This window comes from Dipodomys spectabilis, unplaced genomic scaffold (genome assembly GCF_019054845.1).
Source record: "Dipodomys spectabilis isolate Male_0828 unplaced genomic scaffold, ASM1905484v1 ptg000040l, whole genome shotgun sequence".
Lineage (NCBI taxonomy): Eukaryota > Metazoa > Chordata > Mammalia > Rodentia > Heteromyidae > Dipodomys > Dipodomys spectabilis.
This window is the reverse complement of record NW_024870717.1, coordinates 2,882,772-2,895,141: the sequence shown is the minus strand read 5'-3', so window position 1 is coordinate 2,895,141 and position 12,370 is coordinate 2,882,772. Positions and strand designations below refer to the sequence as shown.

At 47.6% G+C, this 12,370-nt stretch overlaps 1 long non-coding RNA gene across 1 annotated transcript; it reads left to right on the top strand.

Annotated features, from left to right (window-relative positions):
* Positions 1-470: 470 nt before the first annotated feature.
* Positions 471-10,398, top strand: LOC122106401. The gene is made up of 3 exons (XR_006147168.1): positions 471-503; positions 5,966-5,968; positions 10,333-10,398. It is a non-coding gene; the product is annotated as an uncharacterized LOC122106401 (long non-coding RNA).
* Positions 10,399-12,370: the final 1,972 nt, after the last annotated feature.

The following is a 12,370-nucleotide window of genomic DNA, read 5'->3' as shown; positions in this document are numbered from 1 at the left end:
ATGGGAGAGTGCTTACCTTCAGCTGAAAATCTGAGGGACAGTGACCTGGCCCAGAGTTCAGACCCCATGAGCAACAACAAAAAAAGAGGTGGCTAAGTTTTCTACATAGCAGTGTGTATGGTATGAAATGCCATGCTGGTCTATGAGCCATTCCAGATATGTGAGAGGCTCAATGTTTTGTCTACAGTGGGTCTGAGGTCGGTAGTGCCACCTTCTTGTGGGTGGGATGTGATCCTAATGGAATGAGTTCGTAGTTTTGTTCTCAGGGACTGCTGAAGCCTTGAGCTGTCCCTGTGTGTGTGTGTGTGTGTGTGTGTGTGTGTGTGTGTGTGTGTGTCTGTGTGTGTGTGTCTATGTGTCTGTGTGGGTCTGCGTCTTTGTCTGTGTCTGTGTCTGTGTCTTTGTGTGTTTGGAAGTAGAAGAACTGGGCCTTGAATTCAGGCCATAGGTATTGTTCCTGACTTTCTGAGCTCAAAGCTAGTGCTCTGACACTTGAGCCACAGGTTCATCTCTATCTATTTGGTAGTTCACTGAGGATAAGAGCCTCAGAGCCTTTCCTGCATGGGCTGGCTTTGAACTGTGATCCTCAGACCACAGCCTCCTGAGTAGGTAGGATGACATACATGAAACATCTGTGCCGGATTTGTGTGTGTGTGTGTGTGTGTGTGTGTGTGTGTGTGTGTAGAAGTGGGTTGCAACAAGGAGCGCTGGACCCTTTGGTAACTTCTAACTGCTATCTTTGGGTGGGTGCATGAATGTTGTGTCTTAGGTTTGGGGGCCTGGAAGGGTGAAAGGCTTAAATTATAAGACCAAGGGATCTGTGTTCCCGGGAGCTGTCTACTCCCTTGTCCCTGGTTGGTGGCAGAGGGAGCTTGAGAGGACCTGGGAGTGGGGCCTGCATGGAGTGGCTCCCCAGAGGGACAGAGAGCATGGCCAGCACTTATTCAGGATGCCAGCTCTGTTAGTATGGAGCATACTGGATGGGCCAAACTCTGGGTCTTCTCATCATGAGGTCTGATGGGTGAGGCCAACCCTATTTTAAATCTTGACCTATCATCTTCAGATCTCAGCCTCCTGAGTAGCTAGGATTATAGGCATGAGCCTCTGGCACTAGGCCTCTGATTCTTTTTGGTATATTAGGGATTGAACTCAAGGCCTTAGGCTTGCCAGTCAGGTATTCTACCATGAAAGCCAAGCCTTTCTGTCTTGGGCATTTCTGAGATAGACACTAAATATATGCTCAGGCTGGGCTGGATCACAATCCTCCTGTGACAAGTGTGGGCCACCATGACTGGTTCTCTGTATCGGGATGCTAGACAGGTAGCACCACGTTTAATCATCAGTTTAGATGGATTGTCCCAAACTCTTAGTCCACAGCAGCTGATTCTTGACCAGAGTTGAAGCTCGGGGCCTTACCATCGGACCTCAGTATCCTCCTGGGACAGTTGTGAGGAATCAAGGGATCAATATAGGGGGATCACTGGGGCAGGGCCAGGCATAGAAGGAGTGGTTGCTAGATAGGGTTCTTCAAATTCTGTGAACATATGACAGGAAGATACCCTGCAAGGGCTCAGATGTGGCCTGTTGTTTATCATGCAACAGGTATGAGATTATGAAACAAAACATGGCTCTCTTTCATCCTTACCCTATCTGCATGTGGAAGGGGATCCTTCACTGTGTTCAGTTTTGCAGCTGGATAAAATGAGGCACGAAGAAGCTGGGTGACCTATTCATGACACCCAGTTACAGGAAGCTCAGCCTGACTTCTCTGCCATTCTCCCTATGGCAATGGATGCTATTCAGTCCACTTATTGTGGTGGAAAGTCCACTTCTTGTCAGTCCTGGGGCTTGAACTCTGGGCCTGGGCGCTGTCCCCAAACTCAGTTCAAGGCAGGTGCTCTACCACTTGAGTCCCCAGCACCACTTCTGGATTTCTGGTGGTTCTTTGGAGATAAGAGTATCACAGACCGTTCCTGCCTGCCTGGCTAAAAACCATGATCCTGATATGTCAGTTTCCTGTATAGCATTATGCCTGTGCCACTGGCATCAGTCCAATTCTTTCTTTCTTTCCTTCTTTTCTTTCTTTCTTTCTTTCTTTCTTTCTTTCTTTCTTTCTTTCTTTCTTTCTTTCTTTCTTTCTTTCTTTCTTTCTTTCTTTCTTTCTTTCTTTCTTTCCTTCCTTCCTTCCTCCTTCCTTCCTTCCCTCCTTCCCTCCTTCCCTCCTTCCCTCCTTCCCTCCTTCCCTCCTTCCTTCCTTCCTTCCTTCCTTCCTTCCTTCCTTCCTTCCTTCCTTCCTTCCTTCCTTCCTTCCTTCCTTCCTTCCTTCCTTTCTTTCTTTCTTTCTTTCTTTCTTTCTTTCTTTCTTTCTTTCTTTCGTTCTTTCTTTCTTTCTTTCATGTTTTCTTTTTCTCTCTCTCTCCCTCTCCATCTCTGTCTCTGTCTCTGTCTCTATCTCTCTGTCTCTGTCTCTGTCTCTCTCTCTCGCTCTTTCAGAAACTGGTTGAATGTGTCCTGGAGGAGGTGGCTCAGTGTCTCCATGTGTCTGGGACCCACGGTAACCCTCTAATTCTGGAGGTGGGCTGTGGGTCAGGAGCTGTCTTGCTCAGCCTGTTGAAATAACTCCCTGAGGTCCGCCACTCTGTGCCCGGGCTAGAACATGACGGTTATTCATTGTCCATCCATCCTCTGAGTACTTCCCCACTATCCTCTGCTAAGAGAGTTAAAGGAAAGTGGATGAGGAGGTATCGTGTTGTCCAACCGCCTAGCATGATCCTGGACCTCTGATCCTCACCGCCATCTATCTGGCCAGACCCCGGTTATAAGAAAATGAATTCACTCTGTGTCTACTTCGCTTTGCTGGGGTGTGTCATTTCAGGTAGGGGGGCGTGGTGCAGAGGAAAGACTCCAGACCTGGCAGCTCTTGAGGTACCTTTTTTCTTGTGACAGAGCCAAGTCATTGCTGTGGATAAGGAAGTAGCTGCCATCAAACTGATCAGGAACAATGCTAAAAGGTACGTAGGTGGGCTGTTGAAGTATCAAACACACCCATGATTACTTCCCACTCACAATAAGGGGGGTGGGGTGCAGTGCAGGTGGCTGGCACTGGCCCTAGAGGAAAATAAATGGATGGTGGCGTTCACATGCTGGTGGCTGCCACCCATCATCCTGGCTATTTGGGAGGCTGAGGCTGAGGTCTGATGGTCATGACTAAGAGCCAGCCCAGGCAGCAAAGTCTGTGATATTCTTATCTCCCAAAAACCACCTCCCCCCACCAGAAAAAAAGCCAGATGTGGTTCTGTGGTTCAAGTGGTAGTGCCTCAGCCTTGAATGAAAGAAGCTCAGGGATGACACCGAGGCCCTGAATCCAAGTCCTAGGGCTCAGAAAAAAATAATACAATAAATGAATAGTGGGCACCTGTTATCTTACTACTAAAAAAATGGATTCAGTCTTCTCTTTGGTACTTGTCGCCAAAAGTAAGGGGCTTCTTTGATGCTCCTCTAAACCTCCCCTTCTCTCCATTAGCTCTCCAGGCTTCAGTTTCAGGATAGAATTCAGATCATCCCACTCAATGTGACCTTATATACCTTCCCCTAAACACCTTCCTTGGGGTGGGGATTCTGGATGTACTCACCACTGGGAGGATGAGGCACTGCAGAGATAGGGGTAGGTATCCCTGAAACTCACACACACATGCACTCACACACACACACACACACACACACACACACACACACACACACACACACACACACACACACACACACCTAGGCCAACACAGACTAGCCTTTTTCAAAGGCACCTTATCTCCTTGTATTAACTGACCTAGCAGAGGAACTTGATCCTTGTAAATGACTATTTTAACTATGGCTTGCTTGTTGGCATGAGATAAACAAAGAAAGGGTCTGGTGCCCATCACCTCTGGCTCAGGTACACGTCTGACACCCTGGCTACTTAGGAGGCAAATATCTGAGGATCAAAGATCAAAGCCAGCCATAAGGTGGAAAGCTGGTGAGAATCTACTCTCCATAGAACCACCAAAAAGTTAGAAGTGGAGTTGTGGCTCAAGTTGTGGAGCACCAGCCTTAAGCATGAAAACTCAGAGAGACTACTCCCAGAACATGAATTCAAGCCCACACACAAAAATGGCCCCATCTTTTCATCCCCAGACTGCCTGGGCAATGAGTGCCCTCTCACAGTGTGTGATACAGCACCGATCCTAGGTAGTGTATCAGAGCCTTCAGAAATTGGATGGTGGAAGCCAGGCATACTCCTTCGTGTGCTCTTAACCCACACCAGCTGGAAGACAGAGCATGACAAAGCATGCAGCCTGCAGAGCAGAGAAGATCTTGCTCTGTCAGGGCGATTGGCGCAGGCTTTTTAGAGGCAGCACTTGAAAGGGGGTCTTTCTTAACAAAGAGGATCTGACAGGAAGCACAGAGAGCAAGACGCTGTAGATAAATTACAACATAGTTGAGCATGTTTATTTCCAGCCAGGGCTGCTGGTGAGAAACTCAATATTGATGTGAAATAGTATCCCGAGGCAGGCCCGAGGGTTCACAGAGGAACAGCTATCCAGGGTTGGGATTGTGTCTTAGCAGTAGTGGGCTTGCCTAGTACACAGGTAACCCTGGGTTCAATTCCTAGGTCCCACATACACAGAAAAAGCCAGAAGCGGCACCATGGCTCAGGTGGAAGAGTGCTTGCCTCTGTCAGAAGAAGCTTCTAGACATTGCCCAGGCCCTGAGGTCACGCCTCAGGACTGTGAAAATAAAATAGCACTCAGATAGACCTTGGTGACAGGTGGTTGGCTATGCCCTGTAGCTCTTAGTAAATCCATCCATGCTTAGTGTCTCCTTCTTTGACAGAGGGGAGCTGGATATTCCTTCTGCCCTGGACACCCCTGGAGGTGGTTATCAGCAACCCTCCCAATCTTCCACCGCGGAAATGGCCCCAGAAATCCTCAGGTACAAGTTGGATGGAGTTCGGGGGATACAGGGCAAACCCCTAAAGTCCTACTGGGTCTGACCTGTCACAGAGGACCAGTCCATCCAGAGCAGGCAGATGGGAGCTTAGAGAGGGGTTGAGATGTGGAGGAAGCTCTTTAATGCCCATGGCCCTAACCAGATTCCAAGCCTTTCTTTGCTTTCTGTGAGGGAGATAGAGGAGTGTCTAGGTGGTAGTGTATAGAGGAGGACTAGATGGAAATTCGAAAGACTGAGACACCGTAAGCCTTGTGCTGGTGGCTCACGCCTGTCATCCTGGCTACTCGGGAGGCTGAGACTCATTTCCCAGCCCAGGCAGGAAAGTCCCATGAGAGTGTCATCCCCAATCTCCAAACAGAAATGGCACCATGGCTCAAAAGGTACAGATCTGGCCTTGAGCAAAAATCATCATCAGGGACAGTTCCCAAGCCCTGAGTTCAAGCCCTTCATCAAAAACAACAATAACAAAAACCAGAAAGACAACCTTGCTTGCAAGTGATGGTGAAGCAATGGGGGTTCTGTCGTTGGGAGACCAGATGCTAGCCTAAGTGTACAGAAATTTCTAAAAACTCTCCAGGTTTGACCCAGTGTGAAGTCACAGCAGGGTGGGCATTGCCTTACTAACAACTCCAGAAGTCCTGGCCTGTCTTAGGCATGGAGTGGGCTAATGGGAGCAGGGATGGGTGGGTATTGTCAATTATATTCTCTTCATCCATGGAAATATAGTTTTGGATGCTAGTGTCAAAGTCTGAAGTGAAGGGTTGCATGTGGTTTGTAGCCTGACAAGTTGGGTTTCACCTGGCTATAAGAAGGTAACTAAAGCCGGGTGCTGTTGGTGGCTCACAACTGTCATCCTAGCTACTCAGGAGGCTGAGATCTGAGGCTTGCAGTACAAAGCCAGCTTTGGTAGGAAAGTCTGTGAGATTTTTATCTCCAATGAACCACCAGAAAACCAGAGGTAGTGCTGTGCCTCCAGTGGTAGAGCGTGCACTTTCAGCTGAAGAGCTGAGGGACTGTGTGCAGGCCCATAGTTCAAACCCTATGACCGACAACCAAAAATAAGGTGGATGAGTTTTCTGCATAGAGTTGTGTACAGTAGGAAATGCCATGCTGTGTTATGAGCCATTCCAGACGTGTGAGAGGCTGAGATTTGTCTACAGTTGGTCTGAGGATGGTAGTGCCATCTACTCAGGGTTTGGCATGTTCTGGTGCTCAGGGCCTGATGAGGCCTTGGGCTACCCTTATGTGTGTGTGTGTGTGTGTGTGTGTGTGTATGTGTGTGTGTGTGTGTTTCCCTCATCTTTCTCTGTCCCCTTCCTGGGTGCCTGTCTTCCTCTTCCTGACCTTGGATCTTGCCCCTCTTCCATTACAACCTTGCCTTTAGCCCCCAGGCAGGGTCTACAATGAGTCCTAAATTGCCAGAGACCTGTATAGTCCAGCTTTTCATTGGGGCCCAAGTCCGGCTGTCCATATCTTTGGCCACCTCCATGGGATTCTGTGTCAGCAGGGCCAGCTGGCATAGGTTCTCCCTTACCTCTGGAAGGGTGGGGTTCAGTCATGTGATGTCTTTTCCTTTTCCTCAGCTGGGCCTCTGGCTGCATGTCCCTCCCAGCAGCTGGCAGTGGAGTGGGGGAAGGGTGGTTGCCAGTGGCTCTGACCAACTTGAGCTTGATAGCTGAATGAAGGCTGCCCAAACAAGAAGGATCTTGGGCTGCATAGAGGTGAGGCCCAGGTGGCTTGGAAGTATCTGTTGTTGTCTAGGAAATGTCAACAAACTTTATCACAGCCAAGTCTATCTCCCAGCCCCAGCTTGACCTCTCAGTTCCTTCTACACGATTCCGGATACCCAGAATACAGAGGCACAGACATAAGATTCCAGGGCCAGGGAACTGGGGGATGAGAGACTGGTATGGCCAGTATCTCAGTGTTCTGGGGCATTAGCCTTGACCTGGTTATGCCTTCCTTGCGTAAGTTCACTTCTTAACCCATGGCTGGCCACACACCGGCCATTTGTGGAAGTGCTATGGAAATGGCAAGAGCAAAAGTGAGATCTAGTATGACCAAAATCTGGATTTATGGTCTGTGGGGGTGGGGAAGGTAAAGGGTGTATATTAAAAAAAAAAATCTCAGAGCTGGAACTCAGGGCCTAGGCACTGTCCCTGAGCTAACTCTCTACCACTTATATCACAGATCACTTTTCACCTTTTTTAGTAGTTAGTGGAGAGAAGAGTCTCACAGACTTTCCTGCTTGGGCTGGGTTCAAGCTGCCATTCTAAGAGCTAAGCCTCTTGAGTCGCTGGAATTGCTGGTATGAGCAATTGGCTCCAATTAAGGATGGTAGTGGATGCATGTGCTTGCGTGCATGTTTGCGTGCATGTGCGCATGCATGTGTGCATGTGTGCATGTGTGTGCGTGTGTGTGTGCGTGTGTGTGTGTGTGTGTGTGTGTGTGTGTGTGTGTGTGTGTATTTACCAGGACTTGATCTCAGAGCCTAGGGGATATCCTTTAGCTTTTTTGCACAAGGTTGGTGTGTACCACTTGAACTAGGGTATCTCTGCTTCCCAGCTTTTGGTGATTCATTGGAGAGAAGAGTCTGCCCAGGCTAGCTTTGAATCTTGATTGATCCTCAGGTGTCAGCCGTGAGTAGCTAAGATTATAGGCATGAGCCACTGGTACCCAGTTGCAAGGATGTCTTTTCATATGCTCTTCTGTTCTAACAGCTGTCTACTTCCCCTGGCCTAGATCTCTGACCTCCACTTCAGCTCCCAGCATCCCGTGACTGTGTGGAGAACATAAACCTCTAACCTAATCCCATTTCTTTGTACTCAAGGGAGGGTATGTTTCTTCTGTAGCCTGGGGAAGGAGGGTAGCTGTAGATGGGCGCTCGGCTGGGGGAGAGGTAGTCTGTTTCAGCCAAGAAGGAAAGTGTGGCCAGATGCTAATAGCTCATGCCCTCCTAGTCCAAGCTCCTCAGGAGTCTGAGATCTGAGGATTGCCATTCAGAGGCAGCCCAGCTAGAAAAGTCTGTGAGACTCTCCTCTGCAACTAGCCACCGAAAAGCTGGAAGAAAAGCTGTGGCTCAAGTGGTAGAGTGCTAGCCCTGAATGAAAAAGTTGAGGCACAGAGTTCAGGCCCTGAGTTCAAGCCCTAGTACCAAGATGTGTGCAAGTGTGTGCATGCATACATACACACACAGACACACACAGACACACACACACAGAAGATGGTGGTAATGATGAGCTCAGCTACAAAACTGGGGGCACTCCTGAGGCATAGTCATAGTAAACTCTCAAGGCAGATCAAGTAGTTTTTCCCTAAGTCATTCTTGGGCTGAGGGGTCTGGGTCATGGCAGTAAGTTCCATGGAACCTGCCCCTCTATCCATGCACAGGGCCACAGGACCAAGGGAAGCCACTATGAATGCTCATTTGTAGTCAGCCCATGATTGCTCCGAGTACTGGTGAGGAAAGTAAGGCTCCGAGCCCTGTGACTCCTGGGATAGAGACTGCTACCAGCAGCAGCCTGCTGGCTGTGGATACCTGAGACTACAAGTCTTTCATGAGCCCAACTCAACACCTGCCAAATGTGTGCCTGACAGATTCACACTCTTGTGATACTCGAGTGAGTGGGCATTACCTGCTGTGCCATCTTGCAGCTCCTGCCCCTTCTGGCCCAGAACTTTGGTCTGAGGTCGATTTATTGCTCAGATCCAAAGTGCAGCCATGACAGATGCCATTCTGATGAAGAGATTAATGACCTCCGTGCTCAAGGCTCGAACCTTCTCTGATACTGTGGCCTGCTCTGTAGGCAAAGGCCTCCAAAGAGGCTGCTCTCAAGACTTGTAGGACACCTAGACATTGGGAGACCCTCAGTGGCCCACTGGAAAGTACTCCGCCTAGATCCACAGAGTGAGGTCCAAGCAGGCCAGGTGTTGGTCATGGGACTTGAACTCTGGGCCTGGGGCCTGTCCCCCAGAGGTTTGGCTTGCCACTTGAGGCACAACACCAATTCTGGTTTTCTGAAGGTTCCTTGAAGATCAGAGTCTCCCAGACTTTCCTGCCTAGGCTGGCTTTGAACCATGATCCTCACATCTCAGCCTCCTGGGGAGCTAGGAGAACAGGTGTGAGCCACCAGTGCCGGCTGATCTGGCCTTACACCACAGTAGACTAGGAGCTTCTGAAAGCTTTTCTTTATTTTTTTAGGTGCAAGTACTGGGGCTTGAACTCAGGGGTTAGGCTCTGGTCCCTTAATTTTTTCCCTCAATTTTAGCACTCTGCCAATTGAGCCAAAGCTCCATTTCTGGCTTTTGGTAGTTCATCGGCAAGTAGAGTCTCACTAACTTTCCTCCCCTGAGCTGGCTTGACCCACAATCTCTATCTCAGTCTCCTGAGGAGCTAGGATTTACAGGGGTTGAGCCACTGGTGGCATTGGGCTTTTCTTAAGCAAAAGTTCTTCCCTGCATTTGCCCTGACTTCTCCATGCAAAGGAGGTCTGAGGGTCAGGAGCTGTGAAAAATAAGCTTCCAGCCACAGGAAATGTCAGGTGTCTCTGGTAAAAAGCCAACTGATCTTCCCCCTGGGCCCCATTCTGGGACCCCACCCTCTGCCCTACCTGTGACTCAAATATAAACCTTGACCCAGCCTTGAATGTCCTACCAGACTTGTCTGAAGCCACAGAACCTTCATTCCACCCACACCATCTGCTCTAAAGCACACCTCAGTACCTTTGCCCATGCTGTACCTTCTGCCTGAGGCCCTCTGTCCTGAATCCACATCTTAGAACTCCTGTGGAATTTTGGCATTGGATATATCACCTCGTTGAGCAAGTCTTTCCTTCCCTTCTACCTCTTTTTTTTAATATTGAGTTTCTAGAGATGGAACTTGTGCTGGCTGATTGGCAAATGCTCTATCGTGTGTGTGTGTGTGTGTGTGTGTGCGCGCACACATGTGTGTGCCAGTCCTGGGGTTTGAATTCATGGCCTGGATGCTATCCAATCCCTGAGCTTTTGTGCTCAAGGCTAGTGCTCTACTACTGAACCACAGCTATAAGTCTGGCTTTTTGGGTGTTTAATTGGAGAAAAGTGTCTCATATAGACTTTCTTGCTTGCAATTGGGATCATCATATCTCAGCCTCCTGCGTAGCTAAGATTACAGGGGTGAGCCACCAGCACCCGTCCTCTACTCTACCTCTTATCTATAACTTCAGCCCTCCTCTGAGTCCCAGAGCAAAAGATCACACCTGGATGAATTTTTTTCTTTTTTGTCAGTCTTGGGGATTGACCTCAGGGTCTCGGCATAATCCTGAGCTACATTTGCTCATGGCTATCTTTCTATCACTTAAGCCACAGTAGCACTTTTGGCTTTTTCTGTTTCTGTGGTACTGAGCAATCAAACTCAAACCCAGGGTTTGTACATGCGGGCTAGGGAAGCACTCTAGCACTAATCTCCAATCTCAGCCCAAGGTTCCCTTCTAACAGGAGTTATGAGGGTGGGGTTTATTGGCTTACCCCCTTTGGTGTAGAAATCTCTATTTCATATCTTTGCCATGATTTGGGACCAGACTGTGACTCGTCAATGAGGAATGATAAATGAGTGATAGCCACAGGCCCCAGAAGTCTAGCCTCACATCCTACAGAAGGATAGAGAATATGGAGCCAGAACCTTTGACAACTCCTACAGCCTAGGAACTGTGCTTTCCCTGGAGACAGTGGCTGGCTGCATGGTGTCCTGATGGGACACCTCGGCCAGAATATAAGGCTTCAGTTCTTAAATGGCAGAGATGGATGCTTTGTTCATGTTGCCCGCTCAGACTTTGTACTCTCTGAGGGCTTGTCCCAGATTGCCCAGGTTGGGGGGCTGGGCATGGGCAACCTGCTGAATGCCTATTGTCCATACCCAGATACATGGAGTTATTGCCTCCTTTTTTTTATTTTTGGCAGGTCCAGGGTTTTACTATGAGCCAAGGTTCTGTCCCTGAGCACCTTTTGCTCAAGAGTAGTGCTCTGCCCTTGAGCCACAGCCCCATGCATGGTTTTTTTTTCCCCTGTGATCTCTTTGAAAGAAGAGTGTCATGGACTTTCCCACCCTGGCTGAATTCAAATTGGCATTCTCTACATCTTGGCCTCCTGAGGAGCTAGGATTACAGGTAGGAGCCACTGGCACCTTGCTTACTTTTCTTCTTCTTTTTCTTTTTTTTAATGGTAACAATCTGAAGTCTTCACGGTGTCATTCCAATGGTTTGCATTATAATTAAACGACCCAGGCCTGGAGTTTGAATGCTAGGACAGCCATCCACAAAAGGAAGGAGAGCCTGACAAACTTATTCCTGTTCATGTGAATGCTTATGGAGTGTTATTAATGTAACAATAAATGTGCAGTGGATTCATGACCCTATTTTAGAATGCCACACAAAAATTATTGGGTTTATGTTTTCCATTCTAGCACCATGGTATAGTTAAGGATATTGATTAATTTTTAATTAATATTTTTATAAGTATTCAACCCGGATACTTCATTAAATGGAGGCAAAATTTATTAACTAATAATTGGTAATAACATATATAATTTTATATCCTCACAGCCCACTCTCTGTATATGTATATATATGTATGTATGTTTATGTCTATCTCTCTATCTACTTCAATCTACATATTTATCAAAATATACATATATATATATATGTATATATATATATGGGGCACTACTTTGTCTTGATCACAGGTCCTCAGAACTTCCTGGCCGCTCAGTTTTCAGGAGGCTGGTCTGCTAAGACTGTAACCCTATTTATGGATTGGGCATTGTAGGCTGTGAGATGAAATCCCAGCATGGCCAAAAATGTATTCATGGAGTAAGAAGCCAATTTTGACACATTATTTTCCTTCTCTGTGAAAGTCCTTGGTCTCAGTATGATGTATAATCCATATGCAACTATATCCTATGTGATATGATGTAATAAAAGAAATGTTACATGTGTATATACTAAATACTAAATAAATAAGGGTAATAAATGTCATATGAACTAACCCATGTATGTAAACAGATCTCATATATTAATATTAGTTTTTCCAGTGCTGGTGCTTCAATTGAGGCTCTGGGAACTGGTCTGAATTTCTTGTCTTCAAGGATGCTGAGCCTTTCCTCTTCACCCAGACCCTGAGTGCAAATCCCAGGCCTACTAGAAAAATGGTGCAAATTCCAAACCAGGGCCTTATTACTATTATTATTATTATTATTATGGCTAAGCACGGGGCTTGAACTCAGGTCTTGGCATCTTTGCCACAGTTGGTGGTGGCATCCTAGGACCCGAGTTCAAATCTCGGGGTTGAAAAAGAAATAAAAAACTGTAAAGGAGAAGCCTAAAACTGAGAAATTCAAGGAGGTAGTTTTCCT